The following is a 25,668-nucleotide window of genomic DNA, read 5'->3' as shown; positions in this document are numbered from 1 at the left end:
ATTCCGAGATCCAAGAGTAGCAGGTTTGGAGACATGCATGATAGTAACTGGAAATAATATATGCCGATTTTGAATATATTTCTTTTTGGATAATTTTTTGTTTACTGTGTCGATTATGATATTAAAAATAAATAACAGCTCTATATTAATATTGTCCTACTGCTGGATGAGTATCCTCTACTACCGAGATTGTTTAGACTAGTGTTTCCCGACGTGGGGCCCACGCCCCACAGGGGGCAATTTAAACAGAATTTTCAGTTTTTCATTATATGTTTTGAAATTTTACTTACGATGTTTTGATAACAATTTCATAGGGATTTCTTCCTAAAACTTATCATTTATATTTTTTAAGGGAATAAAACAATTTTTAAAGGTTAAAAATTATGTATGGTGGATGGGTGGTAATAAAAATTTTAGAAATGTTAAGGTGGGGCATGGCCAAAAAATGGTTGGGAAACACTGGTTTAGACCTTTTCCAACACGTTAGTACAGGTTGACAGATTTCCCATACTACCAAATTCTAATGTAGAATTCTTAGGTATGTAGGTTTCCTCACGATGTTTTCCTTCACTGTTAAAACGATAATAATTCATAAACATACGTAACTTGGAACACTCAGAGGTGTGTGCCTTTGGGTTTGAACTTGCAGACCTTTGTCTCTACAGACTGTTTTGTTCCAAGCTAAGCTTTCGTCGATTTTATAAATCAGAGGTTATTAAAAAATTAAAAGAGAGGCATTATTCATTAACATTTCTGCCACCAAGGTAAAAAGGCAAGTTTTGTTGTGGCTCAGGGATTATAGGTAATGTATGTATCTCATTAGCTGCTTAGAATGACTTTGGCAATGTACCAGGTAATACTTAGTATCTTCAAATTCTGACTGGCGTTGGTAATGTCCCAAGGCTGGCAACTAGCCATCAATCAAATTTCAGTTTATACAAAACCACTTTTTGTCGGAATAAAATTACTTTTTTATTTAATTTACTCACAACGTTTTGAAGATTAAACCCTTCATGGTAATCTGATGGTAACGGGGCGAACTGAGGTGTTAGACGTCCGGAAAGTCAAATTTATAATATCTAACTACATTTTACAATTATACAAATTATTTTTAAATTGATTTAAAGAAAATCAAAATGTTAAAAACTGCGTTAAAATTCGAAAACTAATTTTATTTCGATGTTTAACATTCGCGTAAACATAAGAAAAATTTACCACTTTTTGTACAATGTAATAATATGTCTGTACCATAAATGAAAAATACGTGCTTGCTGCAAAAATAAATACTTGTGTACGGTGATTTCATTTTTACACGAGTAGTGATGTTTATTAATATTAACTCAGTACTCAGTCGATAAAGAATGAACTTTAGGATTCCGGCAATCATATTCCATAGTAGGTTTGTTTGTTGAAGTGAATTCATTATATTATTATCTTACATAACCTTGCCACATGACAGTTGGTCCAATAAGAAAATGAAAACAATATCGTAAATAATGAAAAATTGTAAACTTCAATGTAATTTATCAATTCTGTATTGACTTACTATATGAAGAAAGCGAATGGAATATCAAAAGAATTGTTTTGCCATGGATGCCATGTCAATAACTTACTGCTATCACTTAACGTAGGTTCTTAATTATCTATTTTTATTTATTTTGTCATAACATAAAAGATTACTTCTTTATTGCCACCACTTAATACCGAGAGTTAATATCAATAGAGTATTACAAACTATTTAGATATATATGGTTTTTGAGTGGCAATAGGACTGGACTCAACTTATGTTGACAGTGTACCACGACACCGGTCAATTTTTGTTTTCAGTGCTCACATTTTTAAATTATTGACAATTTAAATTACGCTGTCTTTTTTTCCCTTTTTAAATATAATTATTATAGAATAACATAACATTTTCAAATATATACGGTATTATTCTTCCAAGCCCTAATCAGAGTAAAACAATGGTCGCAAATCGTCGAGTTTTTGCTGGTGGTAGAATATATTTTATATCAGTACGGAGAGCTATCACCGTATAGAAGGTGTTTAAACCCAGCCCTCGTAAGGGCGTCGCTTTCCGGTATCAGCCTGCGTATATATGGTTCCAACAGGACGGCATAATTGTGTCGACTGTCGAGGGGTAATCGTCTCTCGTCATTGACATTCTATTGAACCCCATTCCACTTACCATCAGATGCAGTTTGTCGTGCACGCATAAAAATAGGGTTGCATTTTGAATAGCTTTTGCTTTTCCAAAAATGAATTTTAATACAATTTGAATTCAGATTTTAGACTACCATATTCTTTTGCCAGGTTTTATTGATATCTCTTATATGAAGTAAAAGTAATTTTATTTCATTTTCTAAAGTATGTGGCACATAAAGAGGTTTTGATATTATTAGGGACGATGAAGCTGCTACAACAATTCTAGAATCCAAAATCAGAGTGCAATCAGTTAAGTCATAGACCTTCATTTTATTAATATTTGATTAATTCCTTTCTAACAGAATTTGGCCTAGGGTTGCATATCCCATCGGAAATCAACCAAATACGCAGTAGATATTATAGTGTACGAGTGTGTGCGCAATACACAGGTGCACTGTCTGTTCCTTCACTCTCATAGTCCGGTAAGACGGCAATCTGACATGACCGGAGATAGATCAGGCGCAGGACCAACGGCTTTACGTGCTTTTTTCGAGGCATGGTATCACACCGCTAACGTCCTGACTTCGTGCTGCGACTGTGTATTTTTTAAGATAGAAAAACCCGGGATAACATTAATATCCTAAATAACCATCAATGTCCTGCTCTAATTACTGTATATTTAAAACCGTTACTTTAAATGGAAATGTCATTACGTTCAAACTGATTTTGGTATTTTTATGTCGTGGAATTGAAGAGAATTCTAATAAATACGCAGTACAGAATTTCCCATTTAGTGATAATTGATTGCATCAACTTGTATTCCTAGCTCCGGTATGGAATTATTATTGGCAAAAGATGTAGAATTTTTGCATATTTTATAACAATACGAATCAATTGTATAAAAGTATATGTTATAATTGCGATGCACGTTTTGTTTTGAATGTCACCCTTGGCAATTCAATGTAAATAATATTAAATTTTATACATAAATACTGGCAGCTTAGAGTATTTTAATGAGTCTGGTGTGCTAGATTATTTAAAAAATATTATAAGCCGTTGCGAGGCTTCAGGTGGTACACATAGTCATTAGCATAAATACATTTTAATATTTATTTCTAAACATACTTACTTGTGAGGTTACAGATCTTAGTCGACTTGGAGCTGGATTCACATCCTCAATTTGCAATTTAAGTACCATTATTTAAAACACTCACTTGCATACAATTTAATTGAAAATATTTAAAATTGTAAATTAATTCACATTTTTTCTATGTGGGTATTTTGTAAAACACGCGTGTTCCGTTCAGATGGGTTCAGGTGAATGAATACAGATAATAAGGCACAACCTACGGTAGCATTATTTATAGTACGTTTAGCACAATATCGTACACTCGTTTATCATTATTTGTTTATTTTATTTTACACGGTTTTTTAAAGTGTATTTGGAGAAAACAAAATGTTACTAAAATATTTTCAAACTTTTTATGTTCCTATTTTGGTGTTTATATATATTTTCTGTTAACATTTTAGTCTTACCAACAAAACTTTTCCAGGGTATTCAAATAGATACCATGTAGTAAGTATTTTATTATTTAAACCTTTCATTTCGAGTAAGAAATTATTATCTTCAATTTGATTAAAAATGGAATTGGAATATTCCATAATAATTTAAGTCGAACATTATAATGCTAAGAAAGGTTTATTATAAATGATACTAAAGAAGGTCTTAAATATTAATTTAATAATAATTCCTAAATTAATAAAGTTAATGTACATCTTAATCTAATCGATGAGATCATGGCTTTATCCTAAGTATTCTTCTAAAGAAATTAATAAACGGATCATTTGCGAAAGTTCTGAGTTTTCCTTTGTAAAAACTCTCAATGTCTTGAAGTGGGATTCCTTCTGTTTCCGGCATAAAGAAGTACAGGTATATAGTTCCGGCGTAAGCGAAACCAGCGTAGACAGCAAATGTTCCCCACAACTTAAGTTGGATCTCAAGATCGATGTAAGTTTTCGCGGCGAAGAAGGTGACAATATAGTTAAAGGCAGCGGCTATTCCTTGGGCTGATGCACGACTCCTGTTAAAGAATAATTTTGTGTATTTGTTTTAGGTTTTAGGCAAATTATAATACTTAGTCAATGGGAGAGATAAAATTATTGCAACGAATTTCTTGGAATGATAAAAAAATAGTAATTACAATGGTAGTACATCTTTGATGCTTAATATTAGCTTCCCCACTGATTCAAATTCAAAGACAAAGGAACATGTGCTAGTTGAAATGAGAGCCACATTGGCCATTAAGTCGATTTTTACTGGATCCATATCTATTTAGATAGATTTTGCTTACAATTAAAAATAGTAAAAGTTACGTGAAGGGAAGGAAATAGAAAAATGTAAGATTAAAATGAACGTAGTCCCTATAGCCGCAAAAAAATACTAAATAAAAAAATAGGTTTTATACAAGTTCAGGTACTATTTAAGTAATTTTTAGTTATGCTTTGGATTTTTTAAATTACATTGGGAATTACACAAAGGATTTAAATAAACATTTACAGTCCTTAATAACACCTCTAAGTACACACTACAAGGTATTGTTAACCATGCATCATCTATTTGTGTGGGCTTAACATTTTTATTCACTTTGGTGTGAAGTGGTGACGCGCATGAGTCATAAGTTCCCAATCTTTATCTTAACAAGATCAAATAATCTTTAGTGGTTGATAGTTTGAAGTGCTCGGATGCTTTCCGTTTCCTATTTTGATTATAGAAGCAACATTATAGGCATTTTAGAAGACTCAAACGTGACTTTAAAATTAAACTACTTTTCGGATTTTTTTTTATATTTTTAGTTTTCTCCTGACGGTTCGAAGGCTTCGCAGCCTTCATGGTCACGGAATTAAATATAAAAAACCGCAATAAAATTCGAAAAGTAGTTTAATTTTAATGTCTCGCATTTGTGTAAACATAAGAAATCATTATCAAATGTGACTTTTATTTTCTCAAATAATTTCAATGAAAGTTTATGTTTAATTGTATGAATGGTTCAATTTGGAATCTTTGATTTGTTACCTGAACGGGAAGATTTCTCCAAGCAGCACCCACGATACATTACATCCGGTAAACAAAGTCAAAGCGTAGAGGAAGATCAAAGGCCAGACACTCTTTTCTTCTGGGAATGTCGCTGTATCATACGAAAACACGGAGTCTGATAGATACTGTTTGGCGTAAATACTGAGGGCAGTGCAAGATAATGCCGTCTCCGAGCATAGCTGGTATGCCCAGCTTACGTTTCCCAACAATTTTGATGAGGCCAATGACCAAGAGAGCCGCAATGAAGGTTATCACACCGACCATTAGCTGCAAAACAGTAATATCAAATTCATTATGAGTGAATTTATCAAATTCACATTATTGGTTTGTTTATAATTGCTAGTAAGTTTATTTTATCATTATTGAGATTGAGCAATTGTCATGTTTATCAAACTACAAGTAATTGATGTGCCTTTCTTAATTAATAAACAAATAAATCATGCGGTAATCGTAAACAAAGTTTGATTACGGGATTCCCTGTATTGATATAAGAAATTAACGGAGACTTTGTGGTACCCATGGAGGTAGTCATACCGGACATACAAAATTTGTGGTCACTGTATTTAGAATTATATTTATATTGGCATTACAGGCATTCAAACTAATTGCCAATCTTACAAACTGTTATATAACAATTAATAATTTAATAAAATAGACCCACAGTGCCGAATTGTTAGTAAATTTAATCAAATTCTTGTAAACTAAAATCATTAGTATGATGAAAAGGTCTGAAATATAGATATCTATCAATTTTGTATCGCAAAATGGTATTTTACTACTAGTAATATGGTATTTCACTGCTGTAGAAAGTAAGAAGTATTATATCCAGTGGCGGCACTAAACGACGCGAAGTCCCAGGCGAAAGCAAAAAGAAACAGACGCGAGGCCCCGGGCAGAGTAAAAAAACGTTCCCCTGTTTTAACAGTTTCGTCGGTAAGAACGTAAAAAAAGGTCCTGCGAGGCACCGCGCGAGGTCTCTGTAAGCGTGAGGCCCCGGGGGGTTGCCCGGTTCGCCTCTCCCAAAAGCCACCTCTGATTATAAAATACAAGTATCTATAAAGACCTTTGTTTTAGTTCTACTTGAGAAGGCATGGTTATGTTGTAGGCCTATTAATCATTACTGGAATAATATTTGTGAAGATATGACTACATGCAGAAAGCATTCAGATTGCAAACATGACTAACCGAGCATTGTTGTATATTTATATTATAATATATTTTATGACTTTCTTTGGAATGATGACTACACTTGGATGTGAAATAAAATTTTATATAATAAAGAGATTGTTTGTATAGTACAATGCCCTAATTCATAATTTTTGCTGGTGTTAGGATATATTTTGTATTCGCTAGGATAGCGACTTCCGTTCACAAAGTGTTAAACTCGCCCTAGTAGGCCACGTAAGTGTTGCATTCTAGGATCAACCTGTGTATATCCGGTTCAAACAGACCGACATAATTGTGTCGACTGCCGAGGGGTAATCATCCTCGTCAGTCGACATTCTATTGGACCCCACTCCACTTATCATCAGGTACCATGGACCTTGTGCACATATAAAAAATGTTTTACAAATTTATAGTCTATTTTATAAGTATTGATCCATTCAGATAAAAAAATCGTGAAACAATTATAAAAAAAAGCACTGGATGTTATAAAAAAAAACCTAAAAATCAAAGCATAATTAAACGATCCGTTCAGATACAAAGAAATGGCAAAGAAATTATAAAAAAAAAGTACTGGACGATACAAAAAAACCTTAAAAATCAAAGCATAATTCAACTTACAACAATCTGCTTTCCATTTTCGTCCATGCCGAAAGCCCCGCAGATGTTCACCATGTTGGGCCTTATGGGGGTGAGCCCGCTCATCACATAGAACATGAAGTAGAGGAGACCAAGAGCCAAAGGTCTCAAAGTAGCTTTCACCAACATCACGAATTTGAACTTGAGGCAGAATCTGGAAAAAATTAACTATATAATAAAGTAAAATAAATGGTGTACTTATGACTAAACTAAAGGGTATGAAAATTTTTTTTGGGTGTGATCCGTATTGTATTCAAAAATTAAAATTTTAAGAAAAAAAGATAGTATAGATAGGGCTAAAATATATTATGTAAATTTTAATATATAAATTATACTCGATAAATATAATTCAAACGAATATTAATAATTTTTTCATTAAAAATAATTGTCTCTGTCTGTATGTTTAACAAGTATCACATGAAATTAAAATACGGTTTCACCGATGTATTGCTAATAATCTAACCTATATAGGCTTCTTTTTATCCCGGGGAAATACAATGTGGGATTGTTATCCCGGAAAAACTTTCACGCGAGTGGATCCGCAAGTAAAAGCTAGCTGTTAATAAGAATCGTTCGAGCATCTTAGTGCCGGCGCATATATGGCAGCGCAGGGTTGAGAATTTTTTACTGTCAAACTATTATCGACATTGTCTTCATTGAAATAATGTTCAAAAATCAATTAACACAACAATGTAATACAGGTTATTATTAGATTTAATTTAATGCGGTCCCCTATAAGTATATGCGCCGGCCCTTTGTCATATATCGTCATAATTACAAGCGTTTTCAATAAACGATCTCAATCCTAATCTTCAATCCGATTCCGAGAATGAACCAATCTAAATAACTCATTTGTAAGCATGTCAAAAACCTTTGTTCCGTTCGGTCCATTTTATAGTATATCGATTCGATTACTGAAAATGGCGGTTAGTCGTATAAAAAACCTCAGAAACTGCTTATTATTTAAAAATAAATAAGAGGGACACAACTTGAATTTGACATAATGTATGTACAGCAATTGCCTTAAAAAAATAATAAGAATAAAAAAAAACATGGCCAAATGCCAAGGAACTACACGTTTGTTATTGTTGTTTTATATCTTTATACAGCTCTATCTCAACCAAATGGATTCAGTGACTTCCATAAGGTTCTAAGGACATATAGAATATTCGAGAAATGTGTAAGAATAATATAAAAAAAACAAAGAAGTGTGAGTTGGACTCGCGCACCGAGGGTTCAGTATATAGTTGTCGGTAAGGATTTAAATATAATCCTACTAATATTATAAATACGAATGCGAAAGGGGGGGGGGGTGTAAGGTTCCGCTATTTTTCACAATATCACTTTGCCCAACTCAGAGATCGAACCCGAGACTTCAACACTTCAGTCGTACATATACAACTATGCCACGAAGGCAGCCTTGGTTGCACTTCCTTGAACCTTTTCATTTATGACGACTTAACAACGAGATGGAGCAAGCCGACCTGATAAGCGATAAGTCATAAACAACGATACAATTGTACTGTTGTAACGATACAGTTGTACTGCGTGCTCGGTACGACAGCGCTCTGAACGTCCTGGGTTCGAATTCCGTGTCGGGCAAAGTGATGTTTGGGTTTTTCTGTTCAGTATCAGCCCGGAGTCTGGAATTTGTGTCCAATATGGCGATAGGCTCGCCCCCTGTCAAATCATGGGACGGAATACTACTTGGCGAAAAGTGGGTGCTCTGGTTGCGCTTCTGCATACCTCTTCGGGAATAAATGCGTGATGTTGTGTGTACACGTGATGTGCGTGTACACACAACATCACGCATTTATTAGTGTATATATATACTTAGTCTGGCCATAAATACTGTTACACTTAATTATAAAAAAATATTACATTTGAATTTCGAATCTGTCATTTTTATACGATTGTTCATTGTGTTTTCTCATTTTGGCGCCAATACATTGTAAAATATTTTGCGATATTAAAATGGTGTGGGGTGATAAAGAGAACCGAATCGCTGTGATAGCATTACACAAAGTAGGTATGGAGCCAAATGCAATTTTTAAAACTCTCCATACACTTGGTATTAGTAAAATGTTTGTGTACCGGGCTATTAATAGGTACAATGAGACCTCCTCTGTTTGTGACAGAAAAGATCTGGCCGTCCACGTAGTGTTCGTACGAAAAAGGTGGTCAAAGCAGTAAGGGAAAGAATTCGAAGAAATCCTGTCCGAAAGCAAAAGATTTTATCTCGGGAAATGAAGATAGCACCTAGAACCATGTCGCGTATTTTAAAAGATGACTTAGGACTTGCAGCCTATAAGAGACGCACTGGCCATTTCTTAACTGATAATTTAAAGAAGAATAGGGTGGTAAAATCGAAACAACTACTGAAGCGGTACGCAAAGGGAGGTCACAGAAAAATTTTGTTTACGGATGAGAAAATTTTTACAATTGAGCAACATTTTAACAAACAAAATGACCGTATTTATGCTCAAAGCTCTAAGGAAGCTTCCCAATTAGTCGACAGAGTGCAACGTGGACATTATCCGACTTCAGTGATGGTTTGGTGGGGTGTTAGCTATGAAGGAGTGACTGAGCCATATTTTTTGTGAAAAAGGTATCAAAACATCGGCACAAGTGTATCAAGATACCATTCTTGAGAAGGTAGTTAAGCCCCTTAACATCACCATGTTCAATAACCAAGTATGGTCCTTCCAGCAAGACTCGGCGCCGGGTCATAAAGCTCGGTCCACGCAGTCTTGGTTGGAATCGAACGTTTCGGACTTCATCAGAGCTGAAGACTGGCCGTCGTCTAGTCCCGATCTTAATCCGCTGGATTATGATTTGTGGTCAGTTTTAGAGAGTACAGCTTGCTCTAAACGCCATGATAATTTGAGTCCCTAAAACAATCTATACGATTGGCAGTGAAGAATTTTCCCATGGAAAGAGTGCGTGCTTCTATTGATAACTGGCCTCATCGTTTAAAGGACTGTATTGCAGCCAATGGAGACCACTTCGAATAAGCTTTTTATATTTTTAATTGTTTTATATTTATGTATTAAACTGACACACTGTAAAAGTAATAAATGTTATTTGCAGTTAACAATTTTCTTTTTTCTTTATTACAATATTTATGGCAAGACTAGGTATATATAATAAAGAACCGTGTGGAACAGTATCTGTGTCATCCTGAGACATTAAGCATCAGTAGGTTGACAAAAACTGAATTCTATAAGTAAATACCTCTTAACCATGTTCATCTTATGATGTTCACAGTCTTCTGGTTCGCTATCCTTCTCAGTTTCACAGCAAATAGCGCAACGGTGTAAATTTTTCGAGTAGTCTACTAGTCTGTCGAATTCTTCTTTGACATTGTCAGGAGTAGTCCATCCGCGAAGGAAGCAGAGAGCCTTTAATGCGTCCTTATCTCGACCTTGGGACAAAAGCCACACTGGGGTTTCTGGTACCTAGAAACAATATTTGAAAGATTAAAAATAATAATAATATAAGAATAGTAATACTCGTTGACTGCCTCGTTGGCGTAGTTGTAATGTGTACGCAGTACGAGTACGACTATGGCGCTGAGGTCCTGGGTTCGAATCATGAGCCTAAAATGATGACTGGGTCTTATTTTAAGTTACTCAGTCGCAGCTTGGAGTCAGGAAGTTGTCGGTGTAATAATTCCGTGCCTTGGATAATATGTAAAGCCGTTCGTTCTATGCCCGATCTTTCTCCGATCATTTCGGTTAATTTTATTAATAGCCGTAAATTTAAACTGCATTATTAAAAGTTTACAGCATAATAACTATAAGCAAGCAAAATATTTTTCCAAGCGGAAAATTTACGGCACATAAGAGATTGTATCTGAAAGATTAATTTCGCCTCAAAAATACGATATTCATACCAAGATATCTGCTAAAACATTATTCGAATTTCAAAACATATGTCCGTTCTAATACTTACCAAAAGAGCCAGGGACATGCCAGTAATAGGTACTGCAAGAGCGATCAAAGCTGCGTTTCTCCAAGTTACAACCGTTCCCAAAAAATACATGAGTAATATGCCAATTGCCAAAAACAGCTGTGTCACCGTGCACAGAGTTCCTCGGATTGATGGTTCACTGGAAAAGGTGGAAATATATATGCAAATATAGTTGCATTGTTAATCATCGTTTTGAAAATAAAATCAGGGTTGTGCTTTACATATGAAAAATTACCAAAATCTTTTGAAACGTAATGTTCATAGTATAATTAGCAGTAGCTATATACAAAACATTTGAGTGTTTAATCAATAACATATGAAGGATTAAATATGATGGAAAACTAGTTCATATTATATAACACGGTGAAACTAAAAGATGTACGTCATGTAAGTAATATTTAAATGATTAGTAAATATTACTTACAGCCGTTTTCTATAAACGTTCCCAATATTAATCTTGAATCCAATTCTGAGAATCTACTAATCAAAATAACTCATTTGTAAGAATGTCAAGAGAATTTTGTTCTGATTGGTAAATTTTTAGATAGATCGAAGTAAGTGATTGTGGTCATGTAATAAAGATGGCGCTTAGTAAACAATCTGTAAAAACTTACGTTATTTCCCCAACATAGGCAGCAATAGGTGCTTCCATAAGCCCAGTTCCAAGTCCGAGCAGACCATTGGCAATGAAGAGAGATGGTAGATTCCACGCGAAGTATCCCAGAACCCAGGCAACGAGGTGAGGGATATTTACCAGGAAACTTGCACGTTTCCGTCCGAAGTAATCTACAATGGGACCGGAGAGAACCGCGCCAAACGGTTGCGTCAAGTAGGAGAGACTTCCTGGAAATGGTTTTCATATTAGAAAACTCCTTGAGTCTATACATATAGCAGATTTCATATGACGATATTGCTGTAGGTTCTGGTGGTAAGATAGTAGTATTAACCCGGATAGCGACCACCGCATACAAGGTGTAAACCGCCATAGCCCACGTTAGTATGACAAGTTCTGGGATCAAATGTATATCCGATTTTAAACAGGTCAGTATAATTATGTAGACTGTCGAGAGATAAACTTCTATAGTCTATCAACATACTATTTGGGTCCTGGTCCACTTAGCAACAGATGCAGGGGTCACTTTGCCGTGTCTGAATGAAAAAAGATACATTTAAGTACTCCTAAAGTAATGGCTTGGCAATTTTACACATTGACACATGAAGCGCCTGAATTGTTATAGTAGGAATCAGGCGTCATCATAATATTTTTATTATATAATAATATAAGCTCTGTATTATATATAAATTGTCCCATTGCCAGGCACAGGTTTCCCCTATTATTTAGAGGGATTATGCTTCAGACCCCCACGTTCGCCTATTACAGATTGTATTATTGGTAGACTTCACATACTTTCAAAATCCATAGAGAACCTCTGAGATAAGATCTTCACGATGTTTTCCTTTCACAGTGAAAACAAGCGATAATTCACAAAGAATACACAAATAACCTTAGAAAAGTCAGAGGTGCTTGCCTTTGGGTTTTGAACCTGTGGACATTTATCTCTGTAGTTCGTTCCACTCTCAACTAGACTATCGCTTCTCTGTAATTTATATAAAACTTAATAATTTATATCTTCCAAATAGAAATAATAAAGTCAGTTATCAACAGTCCCATCATTATACTTGTAATGGTCACTATTATCTCGTAATATATTATGGCGGCTGTACACTCTCATGCGAGTGCTTTCGCGATGTCTCGTCGAGAGCTCTCGCGCGAAAGGTGGAGGGACGAACGTGACCTTGTACACTCTGGTTTATTCAGTACGCTTTGCGACCACCGAGAAAATGGACGCGTTACAGGTTACGGCAGCTGTTACTTGGTTTACAGTGTTTACTGTTCCTTTACATTTGTATAAATGTCCCAAAAACGAATTCATTAATTTGAAGTTCACAAACCAACTTGGTTTGTGAATTAAGTTCACAAACCAAGTTGGTTTGTGAACTTCATCACACTCTGCACCAGATTTCAAAGACGTATTGATGTTCTGTATGTGCCCTCTGAACGTTGCCATAAGCGAAAGCTTCTTTTTTTTAATTCATCAATAGGAAAGCCTGAATTAACTGAATGACGCGAGAATATACAGTGATGCACTTGCGCCGCCTCGCGGGGGGAAGCGAGACCCTTTGACTCGCGCTCAAACAACCGACACCGAATGGAGAGCCCACGAGTGACTGCGAGGCATCGCGAGACAGAACGAGTGTACCCTGTACACTCTCGCGCTCGCCTAGGCTCGTAGTCCCTCGACGAGAGTGTACAGCCGCCATTATAATTTATCGGCTCGTTTACTACGCACAACGTCTTCACTCCGCGCCACTAAACAACACAATGTTCTAACTACCCGCGGTTTTGCGTTTTGTATAGTTCGAGACGACAGACGGAAATAATTATAAATATATCTATACACTACAATACTTTCCAGCTTTTTCTTGCTCATCAATTATAATAACAATAATTCCTTTAAAATATTTACCGAACCAGGAAGCTTGCGTGTCGTCCATGGAGAGGCCTTCGGGCGCATGCAGCAGATCGGGAGAGGCGATAGTTGCGAAGCTAATCGCCATACCTATACCCATGAGAAGAAGGTTCGGGGACATGGAAGTCAGGAACTGGAAACAAACGTAAAAACTGTTATAGTTTAATGAATTTAAATTATTATTTGATGAAGAAACACAGTATAATTATTTGCTATTCATAATTCCGTGTTTATAAAGATTACAGTATAACCATACCAACAATAACACACAGACCTGATCCTTGGTGACATCATAAATTAATAAGATTGAATGGTTTAAATCGTAAATACATATAAGGGACTACGAGGAACCGCCGCCGGTATACCCAGTCATGAGATAAATGTTGATCCGGGAATCGAACCCACTACATTTTAGTTCACTTCTAATTAATCGCCCGCTACGCCACAGAAGCACAAAAACATAATAACAGGTTTTTAAATGACTTCCGTTATGAAAAATATTTGAATTCTGCGCCACGCGGCGAACCTATTCAAATGCCTTGTAATTAAATAAAAATAAACAAAATATCATTATGAGCCATGTTAAGAATAATAATTTTTATTCCAAATTTAAACTATCGCCGAAAGTCTGGGACGCCTAAACTAGTAACTTTTTTACTTCGCAATAAAGGCTTACAAAGCATCCACGATTTTTGTTTTGTGTGTATGGGCGGTTAATAACACTTTACATAGATGGCCCATTGGCTCTTATCCGGCCTATGTATAAAGTCTTCCAAAATTTTTTGGTAACCAGTTTTCGTAATTTGGTACCTCAAATGGCTAATTAGTTATTATTTTATTCTATTTTTTGTCGATTTGTGCTAATGATTTAGAAATCGGAATACATTTACAATAAAGGACCTCTTTTGAAATAAGATTTATTAGATTTTTTAAATCACGTGCCGCGACGCCGCTGTAACGTGGGTTTGTGTAAATATAAAACAGTTGTGGTATATTTAAGAAATATTCAAATAAGCTAGATTTTAATTTTGGTTTACAGCACAAAAATTTAATTTATACAATTAATGTGCGAAGGACATTAATACTTATAAAAGATAATTTATTCATAGATTTTTATTAGCTTTTCCACGTGACTCTGTCCATAGCAAGTCGTTTCATATGCTAAATGAACCCTATGTGTTATTCCAGGACATATTTTGAAGTTGTGTGCTAAACTTCATTTAACTACCTTTAGTATTTATATGGTCCCCTGGTATTGCAGAAGCTCAGGGGCGGTAGTGATTACCTACAAAAACGTATGTTGTTTGTCACTTATATTGAATTCAAAATGGGTTTATTCGTGATTGGCTTACAAAGATCTAATACATATATTCAATGAATATTAGTTTAAATGTGGGATTTGTTCTTAATAGGGGACCGGCCTATGCTTGATTTTGTACATTATTCTATATGTAATGGTTAATAATACGAAAACAGAAGCACTCCAGCTGAAACTGCATAAAAATTCGTTAAGAAATGAGCAAGTAATTCATATTTAAAATACTGTAATGTGCAGAAGTAGGCGCGATGTGGGGATATCGCTTCATTTCTTTCTTTCGCACGCGTTGTAATTCCCGATGACGTCACATGTGGGTATTTCGTCTCTTTTCTGTTTCTTGTTAATTACCCCTTCCACCGAAATTCAAAGACTTATAACTTGTTGATTTTTTACCGGATTTTAATAATTCCTTGTGTGCTATAATTTATATTATGTAAATATATGATAATAGTAAAAAACAAAAATGAGTCCGGTACCCTATTGTATTTTTATGAAAATGTTTTGAAGTTTGTTACAACTGAACTCAGAAACAATTGTATTAGCCTTTTTTTATCCCGGTACTTTGCTTCGATGGGAAATAATGGAATTAAAAAAATGTTTTTTTTTAAATAGATGTGGCTGGAGTCGTATAGTGTTTTAGTGAGTTGTAGCGAGAAAGGCTTTTCACGCGGGCGAAGCTGCGAGTAATACTTCTTCCTCCTAGCGTCGTTCTTCTCAGTTCTTAGGGTCGTGACCACCTCTCACCTTAACTCCTGCCCACTCGACATTGGCAAAATCATCGATGAGCCATTTCTTTTTAAAGAAGACGAAGAAGATCACGTCTCATCAGCTTCCGCCGTACGATGTCACGCCATCGATCCAGACTGTAAGCCATCTGTATTACGTCGTATACAGATGTATCAAATGTGTGCGGATCTGATCGGACCATCGCATTGGGTTGCGAGTAATACTTAGTAGAATGTAATTGCAGAGTTATTGCTTGTTTTATTATTTTTTTCGCCTCCCGTCTTCTGTCCGATGTTACTGTCTTAGAATGTGACAAAAAACGCTTCGTGTGGTGTTTTGTGATTGGCTGAGAGACTAACACATGACTGAGGCATTGATGTCGATTAATTACAAGCATCAAAATCGAGTTACATGACACATTTTTTTTGGATATCCTAAAGGGCAAGTTGCAAACTACGTCTAGAAATCGTTTGTCATCTATCTATCCCTTTCATTTCGTTGATGCGTTGTATGTCCCATTCCATGCATTAAACTAATGTTCCATTCCTACAGTAGGTACTAGTTAGTGAGACTCTCGGTTTTAAGTTCATATGGATAGACCTACTGCTGCTTTGTTTATCTTTACCGCCAAGCAACAGTGAAGTTGTAAGATAATTGTTGATTTAATGAATCGGGATAGGAAACGTAATGCTTGAAGTCATCAACTATTATTGTATATGTAAAGCCGTTTTTATCTGGATAATATTTTTTGCTCTTAACAACCATGTCCGCAGTAGAAGGCCATATAGAATATTATAATTAAATCATATTATCTTAATCACAATTTGTCTTCAGTGCCAAAATTTTCAAGCAGTTGTTAAACAAAAAAAAAAACTCTGAATTAATTAAAAAAATATTTAAGTACTTTGTGATCATTTGAATATCATGTGTTTTTTTTTATTGCCTATATGCGTAATTATACTGCATGCGCGCTACGGCATCACTCTGAGGTCCTGGATTCGAATCCCGGGTCGGGCAGTGTTATTTGGGTTTTTCTGCTCAGTATCAGCCCGGAGTCTGGAATTTGTGCCCGATATGGCGATAGGCAATATCACATCATGGGACGGAACACATTGGCGAAAAGTGGGTGCCCTTTTTGTACGCCTCTGCATACCACTTCGGGGATATTTATACGTGATGTGTGTTTGTATGTTTTATTTTTTTTGTAATACTTAATTGTCAACGTATTAGTAAAGCACTAAATTGTTCGACAAACGTAGTATTTGTCGATATGATTATTTTATGAACAAGCTGGTGTCTCTCATATGTGTGAGTCCGCCTGGGTAAGTACCACCGCGATGTCTATTTCGGCCGCCAAGCAGCAGTGTGTAGTCACTGTTGTATTCCGGTTTGAAGGACATTGTAAGCAGTGTAACTACTGGACATAATGAGACTTAACATCTCATGTTACAGGACGGCGTGCGCAGTGCAATACCAAACAATTCTTTGTAATTGTAGGTGTTGAATGGTGTTTCTACTGTTTATGGGCGGTCGTATTGCTTACCATCAGGCGAACGGCAAGCTCGTCTCGTCATTCAAGCAGCAATAAAAAAAATCTCAGATGCCTTGATCTCATTGCCTAACTCTATTTTGCACTGAAGGTTATAAGGAAATTTGAAAAGCAAATAATTTTGGAGATTAGTGTAATCTGACATACATTACCTAAATAAATCTCAGCAAATACTTGAGATGACCTGATTCATGTTTACAAAGATAATTTTAAAGTTAAACATAAGGAAATGGCCTTCACTGAATGCCTTCGTTTCATTGTCAATAATGTTGTTAGCTGATAACAAGTATTGTGAACTCTACATACAAATAGGTAAATATGTAAAATAAAAAACCTTGGATGGAATTTTGAGGTTAGCAGTTTAGCCAGTAATTATAGAAAATTTGTCTTCCATATTATATAGAAACATGGCCTATCAAATCCTTAAATAAGCAAATTTGGGAACCTTTTCAGGACACTATTTGTCCCATATTGTTTATGTTTTTTTGAAATAACGTCACGTCATAATAGGTAATAGCAAAGTTGCTATTAATGTATCGATTTTATCATTAAATTTTTAAATAGATTTAATGTAACTTATCAAAATTAATTTCAGTCATACGGCTATTTTGCGAATAACTAATCGTTTGTTAGGAATTTAATTTAGCCGAAAGCAATAACATGAAATCGCACGTTAATAAGTTTACATAAGTCAGGGATTAATAGTAAAAAAAATCTCAATTCCATAATTGCTAGATCGACAACTCATATTAATTTTAAATGTCCACTAATGTAGCTTCGGATTATTGAAACCATTTTCGAAATCGGTACATTCGTTCCACAGATTAGCCCCAACAAACTTACAAACAAACATTTCCTTTTTATAATATTCGTATCGATGTAGATTTAAATAACTACAATTTAGCTATTTCATTAAAGAAGTGGTCTAGGTCAGAGGATATATTTTATTTCAATAAAGCCTTGTTTGTATTAATTGCCTGATAATACTCATTTTGTAACGGTACTAACACAAATGTAAAACGTGCCACGATATCTAATGACATCATTAATTTTAGCAATCTTTTGTTGCCTTATTCCTTAATGACAGTGTACTGAACCGCGAGGTTTTAGATTCGGTCCTGAGTCAAAACGGCGATTTTTTGTATCGCACCCCACAGTCAACACTGTGGGAATCCTACAAATGAGATACTGCAATCCCCTGGCTTAATGACTGCAGGGACCCTGGAGGAAAGTTGGAACGAGATATCTGGAGAAGGAAGTATTGGGGAAGGAAAAGGAACCCTCTTAGAATGGAAGGAGGGGAGAAGGCCAGAAAAGTTCGCGAGAGAGACTTCATAGGCCCCAATGTGAATTAGCAACCATGAGGTATACACACTTACTGTGTGTCAACGGTCGAGACAAAGTCCCCTCATGCAGGGGCATGCAAGATGGACTAAATTAATAATAATAGAAAATAATACATTGTAGATTATAGTTCGTAAAGTAAGGAGCCCGCCTAATACGGCATATTAGTAGTCTAAGAGAGTTACAACTTGAAACTGAAAATCTAAACACAGGTGCAATGCTCTAGCGTTTTACATGTGTTTACCTCTTCAGGTTAATAGGTGTAAAGGTGCGAAGGTGTTAACCTCGAATAATCTACATACCACGGGAATATCTGACTTACTTCTGCTCGCGGATCCGCCCGCGTGAAAAGCTTTTTCTGGATAAATGTCTCGTTTTATATTTTCTCGGGATAAAACGAAGCCTACGTTTTAAGCTAGGCCTTTAGCAATCCATCGGTAAACTACATTCAATTCTATGCAGTAGTTTTTGTATGATGCGTGTACAAACATAGACAGGCAAAAAATCTAAAAACTGTTCTTTTGGCTTCTCTTGCTCTAATGAAGAACCCCACATTAGTTTTTCGTCAATATCTTTTAATGTACAGATATCGACCTGTTACAAATTTATTATATGTACCTAAAGATATCTAAAGAGTCATAGTCACGGTTCCATTAACTGACTTCGTAAAAAACGACAATAAAAAATTAACGTAGTACCTATTTTTATCGTGAGGAAGCACGTAGTTTTTGCAATACCATCCGGGGCCATAAAGTATTGATTTAACAGAATTCCAATATTAGGTTGTTGCTATATCAATTAGTAACTTATTCCTGAGGATGGTTCTCGCTGATCAACAAAAACAAAATTGATGACTGAGATGCTTTTCGAGTGTCAACATTGGGCAGTAAGACCGGTGAAACCAACAAACTGTTACATTCACCCCCCAGGGGTATTCCCTGATAAACAAGGCGCGATTATTAACTCTCGTTATCAGTGTCTTTAATATGAAAAAATGCGGGATTATCTATAATTAGGGCTATATTAATAAATGAAATTCATCTTTGAGTACGATCTCAAGTAGACATTTAGTGTATTGTACTCTTTAATAAACCTTAACTTGTCATTTAAGAGCTGGTTTTCAGCTGTGTCGCCGTTGTCAAATAAACAAAACCTCTCAGACAATATCCATGATATGCTGTAACTTAAGATATCATTTGAGAAGTTGTTGATATTTGTTTATTAAAGAGTGACAATCTTAAGATGGCGACTGTAATTAGGCAGGCCTTAGCTGATAGCGCACTTGAGAGCGACATTGAGTTGCATCTGTTAATACGGGCTTTAGTACAGTAATCGCTCCACCTACTTACTACTTTTCAATCACAAATCTTTAGTGTAGAGTTTACAATTTGACTTTAACCAAACTGGCTTCATTTAGCTCAAAATTACTACTAACTTTTCAAAACAAATACGGTGCCTTCTGTTGATCTTAGAAACTTATCTTGAAAATACTAGTTAGGTTATATCAGAATTAGAAAGTGTTGATGTACCTTATACGTAATTTTTAGCCAATACCAGTTAGTGTCAAAAATGGTTTAGTATTGCATATATGAGTATAAGTAGAAATGTCAATGTAAACAGGTATTCGCAGAAGAATACAATCGTAAGATTGATTGAAAGAATTATAATTTCTGAGGTTTGAATGTCCTTGTTTAAACAAGCTATAATATCCTAGCCTTATAATACTAGTAGCGAATAACGTGTTTATAAATGAATAACTAAGACACCCGAATAAGCTGTTTATCATTTGCTTTCATGACTATTCGTCCACTCAGCAAGTATCTGACGCAACACTCGTCAGACATTGGGCCAACATAACCGTTCCACTCATCCCCCGAGTGGTAGTAGCGAAACGCGATTTTAAAAAATGGTGTTAGAGTCAAAACGAGGTTGAGCCGAGTGTTGCTTGGCCTCAGAAGAAACAATTAGAAACCAAGGAGGTTATATACTAATCTTTTGTAAATTTTAAATCCTTTATGAATAATATGAGTAAACTATTAACGATAGATATTGTTGGAGATTGTAACCTTCGTCGTGACTTATTATTTTTTATATGTTCTATTTTTAGAACTAATTGTATTTTGTTTGCCATAGTTACTTCCCTTTTAGTCCGAAATAAACACTCGTGTCAATAACATCTTTTTACTAACTTTATTTAATTACTAAGAACATATACCATATTTACAACACGTTATCAGCACGAACGCTTAGTTCTTAGTTTTTCACATTTTTGGTAAAATAAAGTTGAATATATTTTTGTGTGACTAGGAAATAGTAATAGTCTGAAAATGTCACATGAATCTGGAGATGTTTCGAGTGTGAAAAATTCCCCGTCGTCGAGCTCATCTTTTACATTTTCATGTTTGAGGAATAAAGATGGATATCCTACATGGAAATTTAAGATGCGCAATTACCTTATGCATGAGGATCTGTGGGAAACAATCGGTGGATACCCAGATGGAGACACAACCCCTGCCTCTACAAAGGTACGCAAAGACGCAAAGGCATTAGCAAAGATATGCTTATCAGTAGAAGGTGCAGCGATAACCCATATAAGATGTGCGAAAACTGCATCTGAGGCATGGACTTGTTTGCAAAAAGCCTTTGAAGATAAGGGAATAGGACGAAGATTATTTTTGGAGCGTAGACTGTACAGGTTGAGTCTATCAGAGTTCAAAAATATTGAACTATATATTAACGCAGTTATGTCAACCGCACAGGATCTTGCGGATATTGATGTAGTCATAGAGGACAAGTCTATTGCTGCAATACTTTTGGGAGGTCTAACTCCAAGGTATGAACCTCTCATTATGGCTTTAGAAAATTGCAATGTAGACGTGACTACAGAGTTGGTGAAAACAAAACTGCTTAATGAAATGTCCAAAGATGTGGCTACATCATTAGACTCTGTCTTTCATGCGAAGAAGAAGCCTAAGTCAATGAAGAAGAATATAGTTTGTTATGAGTGCAAGACACCTGGACATAAGAGACCAGACTGTCCACAGAGAAACAAGAAGGAGAAAGGCAATGCGGTAAATACCAATGATACGATATTTACAAGTCTTAATACTTCTGGAAACCCAAGAAAGGACATAATTTATGTAGATTCAGGTTGTACTAGACACATGACTTCTAGACGGGACTGGTTTCAGAATATCTCGATACAGAATCAAGGTACTGTTACTGTCGCAAATGGAGAACAGATTAAGTGCTGCGGAATTGGAAATATTTCAATAAACACGCCCGAGAACGTGGTCAACAATATTAGTGATGTTGCTTATATACCAGATTTGAAAGCTAGTTTGTTATCTGTATATAAAACTGTTGAAAAGGGTTTTATTTGTGTTTTTGATAAAAATGGATGTAACTTTTATAAATCTGATACTTTTAATTTTACAGGTGAATCTGTTGCTCATGCCTCGCCCTGTGGTGGACTGTACGTTTTAGATGGAACTGTAAATGTTTCCGAGAATGTGGCGGATAATTTTTGACACAAGATGTGCACTCTGGTTGTCAGGATAGTTATCAAATATGGCATAAGAGGTTAGGACATTTGTGTCGTATAGGCATGAACCAACTGAAAAATCACAAGGTAGGTATAAAGTATACAGGAGTAGATAAAACTAGTTGTATCGCTTGCGTGGAAGGTAAACAAGCAAGAAAACCTTTCAAAAGGTTAGCGTTTAATAGGGCTACTTTCCCTTTGGAACTGATCCATATGGATTTGATGGGACCGGTGTCTACAACTTCTTTTCAAGGAAATAGATATATGTTGACAATAGTAGACGATTATACGCGAAAAGTGTTTGCTTATTTTATTTCTTCTAAAACAGAAGTCAAAGATATATTTTGTGTGTTTCAATGTTTTGTTGAAAATCAGTTAGATAAAACAATTAAAGCAATTAGGACTGATGGAGGTAAGGAGTTCGTGAATAAAGAGTTTGTTGATTATCTTGCTTCAAAAGGTATAGAACATCAAACAACGACGCCTTATAGTCCTCAGCAAGTTGGAGTAGCGGAACGCACCCATCGTTCGGTTACAGAAAAGGCAAGAACGTTGCTAGCTGAAAGTTCACTACCGAAAGCATTCTGGGAAGATGCATTCCAAGTTGCCATTTACCTTAAGAATAGGTCTCCTCATCGAGCCTTAGGTGGACAAATTCCTTATGACAAATGGTATGGACGAAAAGGTGATCTTAGCCATCTAAAAGTATTTGGTTGTAGAGCTCTAGTCCATATACCTTCGTGTCACAGGAAGAAATCGCACCCTGAGCGCAGATACCCTTCCAGAGACAGAAAAGCAACAAATTTTTATAAAGCTCACAATACGTCAATGGTAGATTCTAATGAACCTACGACATATTACGAAGCTACTCATGCCGATGATGCTGATAAGTGGCAACATGCTATGGTTGATGAGTATAGTTCCTTAAGGAAACTCCATACATGGAATTTAGTAGATAGACCTAACAAAAGGTTATACCATGTAAATGGATTTACAAAATTAAAGGGATGCTTATGGTAATATTACCAAGTATAAAGCGAGACTCGTCGTCAAAGGTTTTCATCAAGTTGAAAGTGTAGACTACAAGGAGACGTTCGCACCAGTGATTCGTCATTCTTCCCTCCGCACGTTGTTTGCGATAGCTGCAGATATGAAGTTGAGAATGAAGCACTTAGATGTCGATACAGCTTTCCTTAACGGAGATTTAGAAGAAGAAGTTTTCATGGAGCAACCTCTTGGTTTTATTCAAAAGGGTAAAGAAAACAAAGTTTGTTTATTGAAGAAATCTCTTTACGGTCTTAAACAGGCACCGCGAGCTTGGAATAAAAGTTAAATGAAACGCTTTCTAAAATAGGTTTCATAGGAACTCCTTCCGAACCTTGTGTGTATACTAAACTTTTTGGTAAAGAACTTGTAATATTAGGAATCTTTGTTGATGACATAATAGTCTTCTTTAATTCTGATTTGACATTTGACACTGTCAAGAATGATTTGTCGAAATATTTTTCATTAAAAGATCTCGGAATATTGAAATGTTATTTGGGACTACAAGTTGAAAGTGATTCCGAGAGTATAAGGTTGAACCAGCGAAATTATATTCTTTCTATATTAGAAAAATTTAATATGAAGGATTGTAAGGCCGTGGATACTCCATTAATTAAAAAGAATATGAAAAAGAATGGATGGTCAAGTCGGTGAGTCTTATCCTTATCAAAACTTAATAGGATGCCTCATGTATCTAGCGGTAAACACACGACCAGACATCGCTTACGCCACGAGCTATTTAAGTCAATTTAATACGTGTTTTACTAAAGAACACTGGAATGCTGCTAAAAGGATTCTGCAATACCTAAAAGGTACCCTAAACTATTCATTGGTTTACAGGAAGAATAGAGAACCTTTAAAGGGTTTTGTGACGCAGACTGGGCAAACTGTCCAATCGACAGAAGGTCATACACCGGTTATGTTTACAAGTTAAGTGGAGGTCCAGTATCATGGGAATCCAAGAAGCAACCTACTGTTGCGTTAAGTTCGGCCGAGTCAGAATATATGGCATTAGCGTCTGCCACGAAGGAAGCGTGTTACTTACGTCGGTTTATATACGAGATAACAGGTATACTTTGTTCAGTTAACTTAGCTTCTGACAGCCAAAGTGCCATTAATCTTGTTCGAAATCCTGTACACCACAGCAGGACGAAGCATATAGATACTAGGTTTCACTTTATTAGGGAAAAGGTATCTAATAATATTGTTAAGTTAGAATATATAAAAGTAACGATATGCCTGCTGATGTACTAACGAAGGCCCTCGGACCTCTAGCACACAAACGATGTGTAGTTAACTTAGGTTTAGAAACTTAATTATTTTATTTGTTTTGTTTCTGTCACAACTGCGATTAAGGGCGGCTGTTGGAGATTGTAACCTTCGTCGTGACTTATTATTTTTATATGTTCTATTTTTAGAACTAATTGTATTTTGTTTGCCATAGTTACTTCCCTTTTAGTCCGAAATAAACACTCGTGTCAATAACATCTTTTTACTAACTTTATTTAATTACTAAGAACATATACCATATTTACAACAGATATTTAAGGACTTCAAGCATTTAATCATTTATATATAATGTTTTTTGCCCATGGTTATGAGCAAGCAAGCAACATAAGGAACCATCACGGCATTTGGAGGACTTGTTATTTCGGAAAAAGCCTTGTAAAACCAGTTTCTGATAACATTAACATAAATATCTATAGTAGATAGATATTTGGGTTGTAGCATCACACTAAAAATTAACTTTCTCACATTTAATAATATTATTATACGGAATTTGAGAGTAAAATCTGTTGTATGCAACAAACTGACGTGGTGATGCTTATTATTTTTGAATAAGTTCTGTTGGTATCGCGTGTCAATTTTTAAGCATGAATATGCATAACAAAATATTCATTACAGGTCTGAGTTTTGCTATACAAGTGGATGAACATAAATTGACTACATTGACATCAAGTAAACGATTATTTGTTCTTATATCTCGATGCCTTGGGGTTCTCAAAAGTAATTTATCGATACTTAATTTCTTATTATAAATATTTCACCATTCATGGGTAGTTATATAATGAATCTATAATCTGTTATAAAAAGTAATCCAAGTTATCGAGAATCATTAACAACTTAAACATAACAAAATATTTCCTTACTTGCGCTCCTATCGATCTCACTCGATTTGCCGCTGGAGCCACATCTTGAATCTTAAGTTTATTCACCATTGTAGTATTTTTATTATTTAATTATGCACAATTATCTTTGAATTAAATTAAATTAAAATTTATCTAAACAAATGCCATATAATTTATTTATTATTAATTAAAACACCACTATTTTATTATATTTAACGATATAAGAGCCATTTCCTTCAGCGGAGAAGGCGCGCGTCGTAAACGACCAAAAGTCTTTTGAATGCGATAATATTTGAAACGCGTAAGGCTTAGTGTTACTTTGTAAATTCATTTCAACATAAGGTGTTCAACATGTTTCAGAAAACCGTAAATAAAACCCGGCTGAATTAAATAGTAAGCATAATTTATGCAAATGAATATTCAATTAATACTTAAATTGCTTGATACGGATTTCCCTGGGAGTTTTTGA

At 35.4% G+C, this 25,668-nt stretch overlaps 1 pseudogene; it reads right to left on the bottom strand.

The window, feature by feature from the left end:
* The window catches only part of LOC119191965, a 61,357-nt pseudogene extending 36,053 nt beyond the window's left edge, over positions 1 to 25,304 (bottom strand).
* Between the last annotated feature and the right edge of the window lie 364 nt (positions 25,305 to 25,668).

Source organism: Manduca sexta, chromosome 6, assembly GCF_014839805.1.
Source record: "Manduca sexta isolate Smith_Timp_Sample1 chromosome 6, JHU_Msex_v1.0, whole genome shotgun sequence".
Lineage (NCBI taxonomy): Eukaryota > Metazoa > Arthropoda > Insecta > Lepidoptera > Sphingidae > Manduca > Manduca sexta.
The sequence above is the reverse complement of the archived record's forward strand: the minus strand, read 5'-3'. Positions and strand labels throughout refer to the sequence as shown.